The sequence below is a fragment of the Crotalus tigris genome, unplaced genomic scaffold, assembly GCF_016545835.1.
Source record: "Crotalus tigris isolate CLP2741 ecotype Arizona unplaced genomic scaffold, ASM1654583v1 scf7180000024506.7606697, whole genome shotgun sequence".
Taxonomy (NCBI): domain Eukaryota; kingdom Metazoa; phylum Chordata; class Lepidosauria; order Squamata; family Viperidae; genus Crotalus; species Crotalus tigris.
Genome location: NW_024100678.1, coordinates 549,210 through 561,539, shown reverse-complemented (window position 1 = coordinate 561,539; position 12,330 = coordinate 549,210).

Sequence of the window (12,330 nt, the reverse complement as noted above, 5' to 3'; positions counted from 1 at the left end):
CAAACCCGTGCTGGCTACTGGTTATAACTTTGTTTGCTTCTAGTTGTTTGCAGCTTAGTTTGGGGTAGTAGTGTGTGTTTGTTTGTTTTGAAGCAAAATAACTTGTTACAAAAAAAAAAGCACCAACTTTGAGCATCATTTTTATTTTCACACGGTTCCTTAAGGGCCTACCTAGGTTTCCACTTTAGCACCCATGTGTGACCTTGCCTAATCTTTTCCCCTTGAGTTTCATGCAGAGGGTGAAGTGCTCCCTTAATACTGTGTGCATTTATGTCTTGCAAATGGTCCAGAGAGATGTCTGGGGATCTCAAATCCAGCCAGTGAGCTAAGAGTTAATAAGCTTGTGACTGAAGAGAGTGCCTCATTATAAAGAATGGAATGGGACAAAGGGCAGAAGCCAGCAAGAGAAGCACGAACCTTGAGCAGAAACACTTTCTTTATCTTGCTGCCCCTCTAAACAAGCCTTTTATTGTCTTCCACTTGTGCAAAGCCAAGAAGCATATTTCCAATTAGGACAACTCCGCTCAGCTCTCTTGACTTCCCTGGGGTTCACCTGGCAGACAGCGTCTGGAGATCAGCTTTTAAAAAACATATCTGCAAGTGCCCGCATGTAATTCTGCCATGCCCTTCCCTTGTCTTTTGCATTTTAGAATCACCATTAATCTTTAAAGGTCTTTTCTTATAGCTCCCATGGGAAAAAAAAAAATCCTGAAATGGCTTTGTAATTTATCCCTGTGATTCACAATCTTGTCCTTGTGTGGAGGGAAGCTAGATCACCACTAAGCAATTATAGAATGAAATAATGTTTCAGACTGGAGATCTCACCTCTAATAGCTCTGTCCCATTTCCCACATGAAGTGTGGTTACTCTGAAGTTAGCATGCATATTTTGATTTTCTGATTCCTATCCCACAAGATACAAAATGAGGAAGAAGAAATGGAGAAAGTATAAAATGGAGGAATGGAACTATGTAGCTAATGATATAATTGCATTCCTGTGGTGATGTCATTATTTTTGCCTACATTTGATATACAGTTCATTTAGTAACCATGTAAAGTTACAACAGTACTGAAAAAACGACTTATGACCATTTTTCATAATTATGACCACTGCGGCATCCCCATGGTCACGTGATCAAAATTCAGATGCTCGGCAACCGACTCATATTTATGACGGTTGCAGTGTTCCGTGACAAGCAAAATCAATGGAGAAGCCATATTCACTTAACAACCATGTTACTAACTTAACAGCTGCAGTGATTCTCTTAATAACTATGGCAAGAAAGGTTGTAAAATAGGGCAAAATTCACTTAACAAATGTCTTGTTTAGCAACAGAAATTTGGGGCACAGTTGAGTCGTAAGTTGAAGAACACCTGGAATGGTGATAATCTTACAAAGACGTTGTTTGGGGCACTTCTTTGTGATTTCTGAAATTGGTAAATTTGCCCACAGAGATGGGAAGTGACTGTTCCACTGTACCATCAAATCATAATAGTTTATGGGGTCATCGCTCCGTTAGATTTTCAGACTGTCTTTATTTTTCCATTGTCACATCCAAGATGTCAAGCCCTTTCTCACGTATGTTACAAGACAGGTTGTGGCAAAATCAAACAGCATATTTTTACTGTAAAAACTACCAATGGATGGCAAGGAACTAAAATGTATTTTGCTGGAAATATGTAAACAACTATCATTCATCCTGCAACAGTAAGGTTCAGGTTTTTCAATTAAATGCAAATCGATCATGCGAGGACTATGTCATTCAGAATTAAATGCCTTATTTGAGGGCTAACAGTGTTGAAGCTGAGGGGATATTCTTGTAAATCACATATAAATGTTCTTTGCTACCTTGCATTTTAGAATGTTGCAGAACTATTTAAACACATTTCACACTGGAACTAGGACTGTTGATTAATTAAAGACATTTTATTTGGTTACTCTGCCTTTGAATAACTTTATCAGATAATCTTTAACCTATTTTCAAATTTTCATATTACCCCAAATCTCAATGAAGCTGCCATTTGAAGAAAAGATGGGACAGTTTGTAACATAGTAAATGCATGCAATTAGCTCAAAAATACATACCAAACTGGCCCCGAGGACAGTGAAAAAATGAATGGGACTTCAATCCAGTGGTCATGGCCACTATCTTGATTATTGGATTCCCTCCAGGCAGAGATACCCCTTGCTTTCTTTTTCCTTCACTCCATGAAGAGAGATGAATTATGCAAATAGGCATAAATACAGTCAGTTTGGTGTAGAGGTTAAGGTGCTGGCTTAGAAATCAGAAGACTATGAGTTCTAGTCCCATTTTACGCCTGAAACCGGCTGGGTGACTTTGGGCTAATTACTCTCAGCCCAGCCCACCTCACAGTAATTTACTTATCAATCAATCAATCAACTTTTAACTGCCCATCTCCCTCACAGAGGGGTTGCTGAGGTGGGGAAAATAGGAGGAGGAGGAAGTTGTATCAGGTATGTTCGTGCCTTGAGTTACTTATACAAGTAATAAAGGAAGGCTAAAAAAAAAAAAATCAAATAAATAGTACAGTCCCACAAAGATATGAAGGACACAGGAATTGATTTTGCCAAGTCTGGAAACTTGTTCAATCTATACTCTCCTTCATTATTCATCTTTCACGAGAGTATGGACTTAGGCTCTTTGCACCTCCATAATTCCACTGAATACAGTAAAGATTCTGTGTCAAACAAACAAACAAATGGCCAAAACAAAAGACTAAGATGGCAATCAAAGATAGTTTCTGGGATCTGGAGGTGAGGGGAGTGCACACACGAGCCTCAAGTGGCCAGTAGATGCTTTACTCAACCTACCACTATTGGGGTTACTGACAGATAGTGCATCAGGTTTTATATACCTTGAAATTGCTGTGGATTGTTTTTGGCTTCACAGAGTAAACCCCAGTTTAAATATACTGTAAGTTATCTGGATGGTTTTAGGCAGCTATGTAAACGAGGGTGAGTTGAAGCCATGTTCATAGGGAGCATAGCATAGTTGTTGTTGCCAGGACATGTTTGTCTTGAGTGATACAAGCACGGAAAGGCCCTTAGAAGTGGTAGTGATTTGTTTTACTTATTTCAACCACAAAGTAACCCTGGGCGGCTTACAATGTTAAAAAGAATTAAACAATGCAACAATATGAATATAATAAGAGTAAAACCCACTATAAAAATGTAAGTGCTCTCCGGTATGTTCCCCTAAAGCAATTACTCATAATGTCCTAGCAAGTTCTGAGGACAACGTTACTGCATCTAATTAGCAATCCAAAGAAGGAGAGAAAGGTTGTTTTTTCACATATGTTACACACCTTACTTTATGGCTCCTCCTACTGGTCTATGAAATAATTATTACTTCAGTATTTTGGAAAGGCATATTTAGATTTATTGAAAGATCCAGGATAACCAACGAGAAGGTAGGAAACTGAATACCTGAGCCAATGGAATCTATGAGATGACGTTAGTGGAGGGCATCTGACTAGCCTTCTGTGGAGGAAGGAGTGGCAGAACTTGAGAGCAGAGTTAAAGAGGGATCAACCTAGAACCTCCATGGCAAATATTACTTTTGTCAAATTTGACTGTTTTAGGAATGTCATGGCATTATCAAACTTAGGTCCAAGTATATCAATTACTTTCTTGAATGGGAAAGACATGTAGATGTGGGATCATCAGTTACTGATGGCACCTCCTTTCAAAATTGCAAACAACTTCCTCCAAAGTTTTGTGAAGAAGACAATTGGCTTTGAGGACAAAATGAAATGTTATTGAAAACCAGAGGTCAACACCATAAATCTCAAACATTGTGTGAAGGAAACCTTAAAATGGCACACAATCTTTGTTCCAATCTCTCCTGAGAATTTCTTCACTTGTACTCTGACAATTGTGCTGTTTGTTTCATTGCTTCCAGCTTTCAAACCAAGAAGCTGTTTTGATTCTGCAAGAGGAAGCAAGACAGCGAAAATGGCAACTGCCATTATTTCACAGATCAGCCTGGATTTCAACAATACTGTATGACTGACAGACAAAATGGGAAGTACTTCAAGATAGGAACCATCAAGTGTTTGGGTCAGAGCATTTTAACCAGCTATCTCTGGTGAAATGTGCACCTGGAGAAGGAGTGGTAGAAAAACTTGGCACCATGGTTTCCTAGGGAGGAGGCAGTACATTCCAGAGAGCAGCCCAAAATAAGAGACTGTGCTGTCCTCGACTGGATGGGGGATGAAGGAAGAGGTTTAGGGTAGCCACACCCTAGAATCTTTCAGGGTATATTAATTAGGTTAGAAGGTTACAGCTTTAATCTGGCAAGATTCTGTCTATTTGATATAAGCAAATAAAGAACTGGACTCAATTGGATTTGCACAGCATCATCTTTGGGCTTGGGCCTGACACCATCTTCTCTTCACAAATTTGCACTGGCAGCCAACTGACCAGACAGGGATCTGTCCAGGTTAACATTTGCAGAGAGCTCCCCTAATCTGCAACTGCTCCTGAATAGCATATTAATTCCTGTTTTATGGATGAAGCCGAATACCAGTTCAGACAATTCCTTAGGCACTATGGAGGATAGAAATTCTTGAATAACTCTTAACTAGATATCCTCAGTGTAAACACTGAAATCTCCTGGGCAAGAAGCCTAGGGTAATTCTGGACTACGCTCAAGACCCCTGGCTATTTCAGGGAAAGAGGTGGATCAAGCTATCATGTCCTAACTAGCCAGATTCAGCAGCATGACTTCAAAATTGGCTGGTTTTCAGTTGGAGCAGCTGGTCAACAAGATGGAATTTCTATAGCCCACAGTCATTTTACCTCCCCACCCTTCTGTTCTAACATATTATAATAATGTTGTATATTTATGGTTCTTTCACTAGCATAAGGTATCTCTCAGTCCTGCAGCTGTGTGGTTCAAAAGTTCTGAGATGTTTCATCTAGGGTAGTAATTCAAATAGAAGTTATCACTGTGGTCAATCAATGAACGGTCTAACTCAGACATGTCAAACACAAGGCCCGGGGGCCGGATGCGGCCCGCGAAATGGTTTCATGTGACCCGCGAAGCCATCCTGGAAACAGTGAGGGAATGGCCCCTGCTGCCTTGGCCCTGGCCCAGGCAGCCAGGGGCCAATGTACAATTTTGTGGTGGCCATCTATGCTGAAACACATTCAGTCTTAGCTCCACAAGGCCGTCTAGAAACAGCGAGGAACCAGCCCCTTCCTTGTTGGCCCCGCCCCTTTGGTGCATGCTGGGAAGGTGTCACCCTTTGTGAGGAATGAAGAAATGGACCATGCCTTGGTGCTTGCCCTGGTCCCACCCCCTTTTGCCAGAGACCCTCAGATCTGTCCCACTCCTGCCCAGGCCCCCACAGGCACTCTTGACATGAACGATGTAGAGCTGGCCATTTCCACCCAGTAGGCCACACCCACTCCATCCACGCCCACCCAGTAGGCCACACCCACCCTGGCCACACACCCCCCCCCGAGGGCAACCGCAATGCTGATGTGGCCCTCAATGAAATTGAGTTTGACACCCCTGGTCTAACTACAATAAAGCTAGTGAATATGTGTGCATGTATAAGACTTGTCCTTTGAATTGGACTTTGCCTGCTTCTGTGATCCTTCAAATCTGATTTTTCTGGATCCAGGGTTAAGATTCAGCAATGATGGTTGTGTGTGCTTCAACTTTTCCAGAACCAAATAAGCCAACATTAGGGCAGTGAAATGATTTGCTTTCATGGGAACATAAGTCAGAACAGTGATATATCATCATCACCACCCCCATCATCATTATCATCAATATTGTTTTCTCTTTTTTCCATACACACTGCCCTACCTAATAAAAAAAATAAACTGAATGATTTATTTCTCCGGAGTTTTTCTTATCCTTCCTCCAATGAGCACATAAGATAAAACAGAATAAATATCTGTGGACTTATTGTTTCAGCCTGCCATACCAGAAATTCAGAGAATGTTTCAAGGCATTCAAGTTTAGGGCATTGCCCCAGCGTTATGAGCAAGCTAGGACAATTGGCCAGTGTAGCAGTTTGGGATTGCCATGAGTGTTGTAAGCAAGAAGCATCTTCATTGGACATCAAATAATGATTGTATGTAAAACCTGACCCTATTACAATTTTGCTGAATGTCAAACAACAAAGCAAAATGTGCATCGAATTCCAGACAGCATGCATAAGAAAACTGGCTGGTGTGTGAGTTGTGTGTGTGTGTGTGTGTGTTGTAAGGATTTGATCCTGTAGATCAGGCTGATGGAGAAAGAATGGACACTGTGAACGTTATGTCCCACTGCTAATCCAGTTTAACGTGACTCCTACTCCTCTCTCTGCTTTTCAGCTGCTGAAAGCTATGTGTTCAGTGTCAGGTTAGACTTAATTTTCATTTAGGTTAAAATTCAAATAATTACAGTGTAATCAGATTAGGACAATGTGTCAGCTGTTTTATATTTGGCCTTGATACATGGGATGGAGATATGCTTTATCTCTCACATAGCCGTGTTCCCAGCCAGCTTGTTAGTACTTAATCTTTTACTAAATAATAGATTTCACTTTTATTCATGAGCTATTAGATAACAAATCACTTTGTACCATTCTCCAGGGACACCAAAGCTTACTCGGTCTTTTTTTTTTTTTTTAAATAGGAATTATCAGCACCAATGTAATTTGGTTACAAGACAGTTGATAAAAGAAGATTATGTCCAGCTTCCCAGAAATGCTCTGAAAGTTTAAATATCAAGGAAGCCAGAAACCCTTTCTTCCTTCCCCTCTTCTCTGTGTTAAAGACAAAATGTACATGACAAATAGAACATGGTTATTAAACCAACCAAATGAAACCATCCCTCATTCCTGCCCAAATGGTAGATTGATTCTATTGTAAAAGTGTAATCATGGCCAGCAACTAATAGCCATCTTCTCCCCTAATCAACAAATAATTGTGGATAAAGAAACATGAAAAGTAGGACTTAGCAATAGGAAGTTTATCAGACTTTGACCCAGGATTTGATTTCACTGCTTTCAATATGTTTATTGCAGGATTCATCAGCAAAAGTACAATCTCTGCCCACAGCACAGCATTATATTTTAACTAGGCAAGCCATGACTCATTGGATCATCATTTCAGAGATATTTCCTTCCCTGAATCAATAAACAGAATGACCATGCGTAGGCAAATCAGTAGTGGGAGAAAGAATGAATTATGACTACCTGCAGGCTTCCCCATTGACCTTGCTTGTGAGAAGTTGGCAGGAAGCATTGGAAATCACAATCACATGTCTCCAGGTTCTTGCAATGGCACAGTGGTGCTGCAAGGTGTTGTAGTTGTTGCATTGCTCACGACTTTGTCAATACAGGAGTAATGGGTCCCGGATTTAGGATGCATTCTTTAAGTTAGCCCATCTGAGGTACTTTGATTCAAAAACAGTTGCTCTATGATGCACCATTTCACGCAACTGAAGTTCACAAATGACAGGAGAGATTTAGCAGTATATAGATGTAGAAATTGTAAAATGTACCTCACAACCACATAGGGATGCTAATTATCTAGACTAGATTTTCCAGCAAGTCTCAGATTTGACAAGTGCAATTTAAAACATCAAATTTTGGTTGTTCATTGCACTTAACATTGATGTTTCCACTGTGAGTTAAATGTCAGACTGGAGTTGACTTTCAGCCCTGTTAAGAAGCATTCTGTAATTTATATATCTACATTTCACTGTGTTTCACATGACTGGCTGCTGAAGGTAGAGAAAATCTAATTCACCTTTAAGTGGCCATTTAAAAAAAATCTCTCTCCAGCCCACCCCCAAGTCTTTATAAGAAATAGATTATTTAATTAGTGCTAAGTAATTTTTGTCTGTGATAGAAATGCTTGATTATTATTCATGTAATGTCAAAAATGTTTAACATTTGATTTGGATCAAAACTGTAAATCTGCAGTATTGAATTAGAAGCAGAAAAACATTACCCGAAATGGCAGTGCCTGGAAAGATCAATTCTTTAATTAGTGCTGCAATGCTTTTACATTTACATTATTTGCTGTAATGCTTTAACGTTTTACATTATTTGTTTGATAAATAGTTTACTGTATATTTGTGTGAGTGCGCATGGATAGATAAATACATATTTGGAGAGAACAAGAGACAGAGAAAAAGATTTGTTTTTAGTATTTACAAATAACACAATAGAGATTTTGTCATTAAGTTCCAAGATTTATATTCTTTTTCATACTATAAAAATAACTCAATGTACTTGGTCTGGTATGGTCAATCTTTTATTAATGTTATTTCAAGCACTTGTTGTTGTTAATTGCGAAGTCATGTCCAATCCATTGCAACCCCATGGACAATGTTCCTCCAGGCCTTCCTGTCCTCTACCATCTTCTGGAGTCCATTTAAGCTCACGCCTACTGCTTCAGTGATTCCATCCAGCCAACTCATTCTCTGTCGTCCCCTTCTTCTATTGCCCTCAATCTTTCCCAGCATTAGGCTCTTCTCCAGTGAGTCCTTTCTTCTCATTAGGTGGCCAAAGTATTTGAGTTTCAACTTCAGGATCTGGCCTTCTAAAGAGCAGTCGGGGTTGATCTCCTCTAGGACTGACCGATTTGATTGCCTTGCAGTCCAGGGGACTTGCAGGAGTCTTCTCCAGCACCATAGTTCAAAGGCCTCAATTCTTTGTCGCTCAGCCTTTCTTATGGTCCAACTTTCACAGCCATACATTGCAACTGGGAAAACCATGGCCTGGACTATAAATACTTTTGTTGGCAGGGTGATGTCTCTACTTTTTAGTATGCAGTCTAGATTTGCCATAGCTTTCCTCCCCAGGAGCAAGCGTCTTTTAATTTCTTGGCTGCAGTCCCCATCTGAGGTGATCTTTGAGCCCAGAAAAATAAAATCTGTCACTACCTCCATTTCTTCCCCATCTATTTGCCAGGAATGGAGAGGGCCGAATGCCATGATCTTGATTTTCTTAATGTTGAATTTCAAGCCAACTTTTGCACTCTCCTTCTTCACCCGCATCAAGAGGCTCTTTAGTTCTTCACTTTCTGCCATTTCAAGCATTACTTATATAAATTTAGTAATTCTCTTTGTCCACCTATCAAGATTATATCTTTTGAAATTATATCTTTGTTTTAAATAAATAAATAATAAAACAAAGGGGAAAAGGGGGGAAGGAAAAAAGAAAGAAAAAAAGGAGGAGAAAGAGGCAGCAAAATTGAGTCATTGTCAAAAAGTATTTTATTTTTATTTTCAAGTTAAAAATGAACACGGCAATGATACAGATCTGAATAATTATAATAATTAAAAACAACTTGAATCATTATAGTAAAGATGTATGTGGCAAGCCATAAGCCAATGTTCTGCTGTGGTTAAAGCTTTGGACTAAGTCTGAGGAAAGTCCTGTTCAAATCTTATCTTTAGCCAAGAAATTTCACTGGGTGATTTTGGTCCAGTGCTTTTTTTTTTTTTTTGCCCCAACCTTCTTCATTGGATTATTGCTGAAGGGAACAAAAGCTTATGGGACATTCTCAAGAGGCAAGTCATACATTGAATAAGCAAATATCCCTTTTTGTATGCTACTGCATAGAAATGTCTGTTGGAAAGGCAGAATGGTTAAAACCTGTCTACATTTTGGGAGATTCTCCTGTTATTTTTTGTTATATATTTGTGTTTTATTATTTATTAAAACAAAGATATAGTTTCAAAAGATATAATCTTTTTTTTTTTTATTGAAAATTTTTATTTTTTAAAACATACAATCATTTATAAAAATACAATAAAATTTTAAAATAGAGAACCCCCCCCTTACCCTCCCTCCCACCCCCACCCCCCCTCCCTTCACTTCCCAGAGCAGAATACAGGGTTAAGAAAAAAAAAGAAAAAGAAAATTATAATAATTAAAAAAAAGAAAAAAAAAGAGAGAAAGAAAAAAAAATCATAATTAACCTTTAACTCCATAACTTATAAAACAATTCTCTATAATATTTGATATTCATTCATAAAATAAATAAAACTTTTTAATTCCATATTTTTTCTGAATATAATCTATCCACCTTCCCCATACAGTAATATATCTTTCTTGTGTATGATCCTTTAAATAAGCAGAAATTTTTGCCATTTCTGCAAAACTAGATACTTTAAATATCCATTCTTCTAAAGTAGGCAAAGAATCTTTCTTCCAATATAGACCTACTAGTAACCTTGCTGCAGTTAATAAATTCAACATCAAAGTAGTTTCTTTTTCATTTAAGTCAACAAAAATACCAAGTAAAAATAGTTGAGGAGTAAACTTTATCTTCTTTCTAAAAATCTTTTGAATGTTCCACCAAATCATAATCCAAAAAGCCTTTACTTTTTTACAATTCCACCAAATATGAAAGTATGTCGCATCATTATTGCCACATCTCCAACATTTGGGCTGTATGTTGGAATACATACAAGATAATTTTTTAGGATCTAAATGCCATCTATAAAACATTTTATAAAAATTTTCTCTCAAATTTTGAGCTTGTGTAAATTTAACATTTCTTATCCAAATTATCTCCCATAAATCCAATGAGATCGGCTCCTGTATATTCTGAGCCCATTTAATCATACAATCTTTAACCAATTCTGTTTCCGAATCTAACTCTAATAAAACATTATATATTCTTTTTATATGAGCCGGACCTTGGTTTTTAATCTGAATAACCAATTGTCTATCTTCTAGTGTTATTCCCTCTTTCTTGTCTACAGTCCATCTATCCATTATTTGTAAATATTGAAACCATGACTGTAGAATATTTTGCTGCCTTAATACATCTAGGGATTTCAAATGCCAATTCGAACCAGAACAAATTAACAATTCTTTATATGAAATTTTATCAAAATTTGTCCCCTTAGAGGTTCCCTCAATTGCATGTCTGGGAATCCCCCAGATAGGTATTTTATAATTTAATCTATAATAATACTTCTTCCAAACACGAAGTAAGGCATTCCTCAAAATATGTGATTTAAAAGTCCGATCAACTTTCTTATTAAAAATTAAATATGCATGCCAACCATATATTAAATCCCAACCTTCCAAAAAAAGAATATCCATATTTGTTAAATTAAGCCAATCACTTAACCAAGTTAGGGCGGCTGCATCATAATATAATTTCAAATTGGGTGCCTTAAGTCCCCCTCTTTCTCGAGCATCCTGTAATATCTTAAATTTAACCCTTGGTTTCTTCCCGGCCCATATAAAATTATTGATACCCTTTTGCCATTCCTCCAAATTTGCCTCTTTTTTAAGAATAGGTATCATCTGAAACAAAAAAAGAAACTTTGGTAGAACATTCATTTTTACAGCTGAAATTCTCCCCAACAATGACAATTGCAATTTTTTCCAATCTATTAAATCCTTTTGGACTTTTGCCCATAGTGGTTCATAATTGTTCTTGTACAATTTTCCATTTGAAGCAGTTAGATATACTCCCAAGTATTTAACCTTTTTTACCATCTGAAAACCTGTGGCTTTAATCAAACTTTCCCTTTCTTTAACTGACATATTCTTAGATAATATCTTAGTCTTATAATTATTAACTTTAAAACCAGAAACATTCCCATACTGTGTTATAAGTTCTAATAAACCATCAATCGCCTGATTCGGCTGTTCCAAAATTAAAACCAAATCATCCGCAAATGCCCGCAATTTATACTCATTCTTCCTTATCTTTACACCCTTAACTAACTTCGATTCCCGAATCTGAATCAATAAAATTTCCAATGTTAAAACAAATAACAATGGGGATAATGGACATCCTTGTCTTGTCCCTTTTTGAATATTGAAATTCTCAGTCAATCCCCCATTTACAACAATTTGTGCAGATTGCTGCTGATATATAGCTTTAAGTGCATGTAAAAAATTATCCCCAAAATTCATTTTCTCTACCAAAGAAAATAAAAATTGCCAGTCCAATTGATCAAAAGCTTTTTCAGCGTCCAAAAAGATAAAAGCCACAGGAATATGATTATTTTTATCCAAGTACTCAATTAAGTTAATAATTTGTCTAACATTATGTTTCATATATCTCCCTGTTATAAATCCTGCTTGATCACTATGAATCAAGTCTTTCATAACCTGCATTAATCTATTTGCCAAAATTTTTGTAAAGATCTTATAATCAACATTCAATAATGAAATTGGCCTATAATTCTTAGGCTCTGTAAGATCCTGATCTTCCTTCGGAATCAGTGATATAAAAGCTCTTTTCCAAGAAGGAGGAACTTGCATACCCAACAAAATACTATTAAAGAGTTCCTTTAGTGGCTCTATCATTTCTTCAGATAAAATC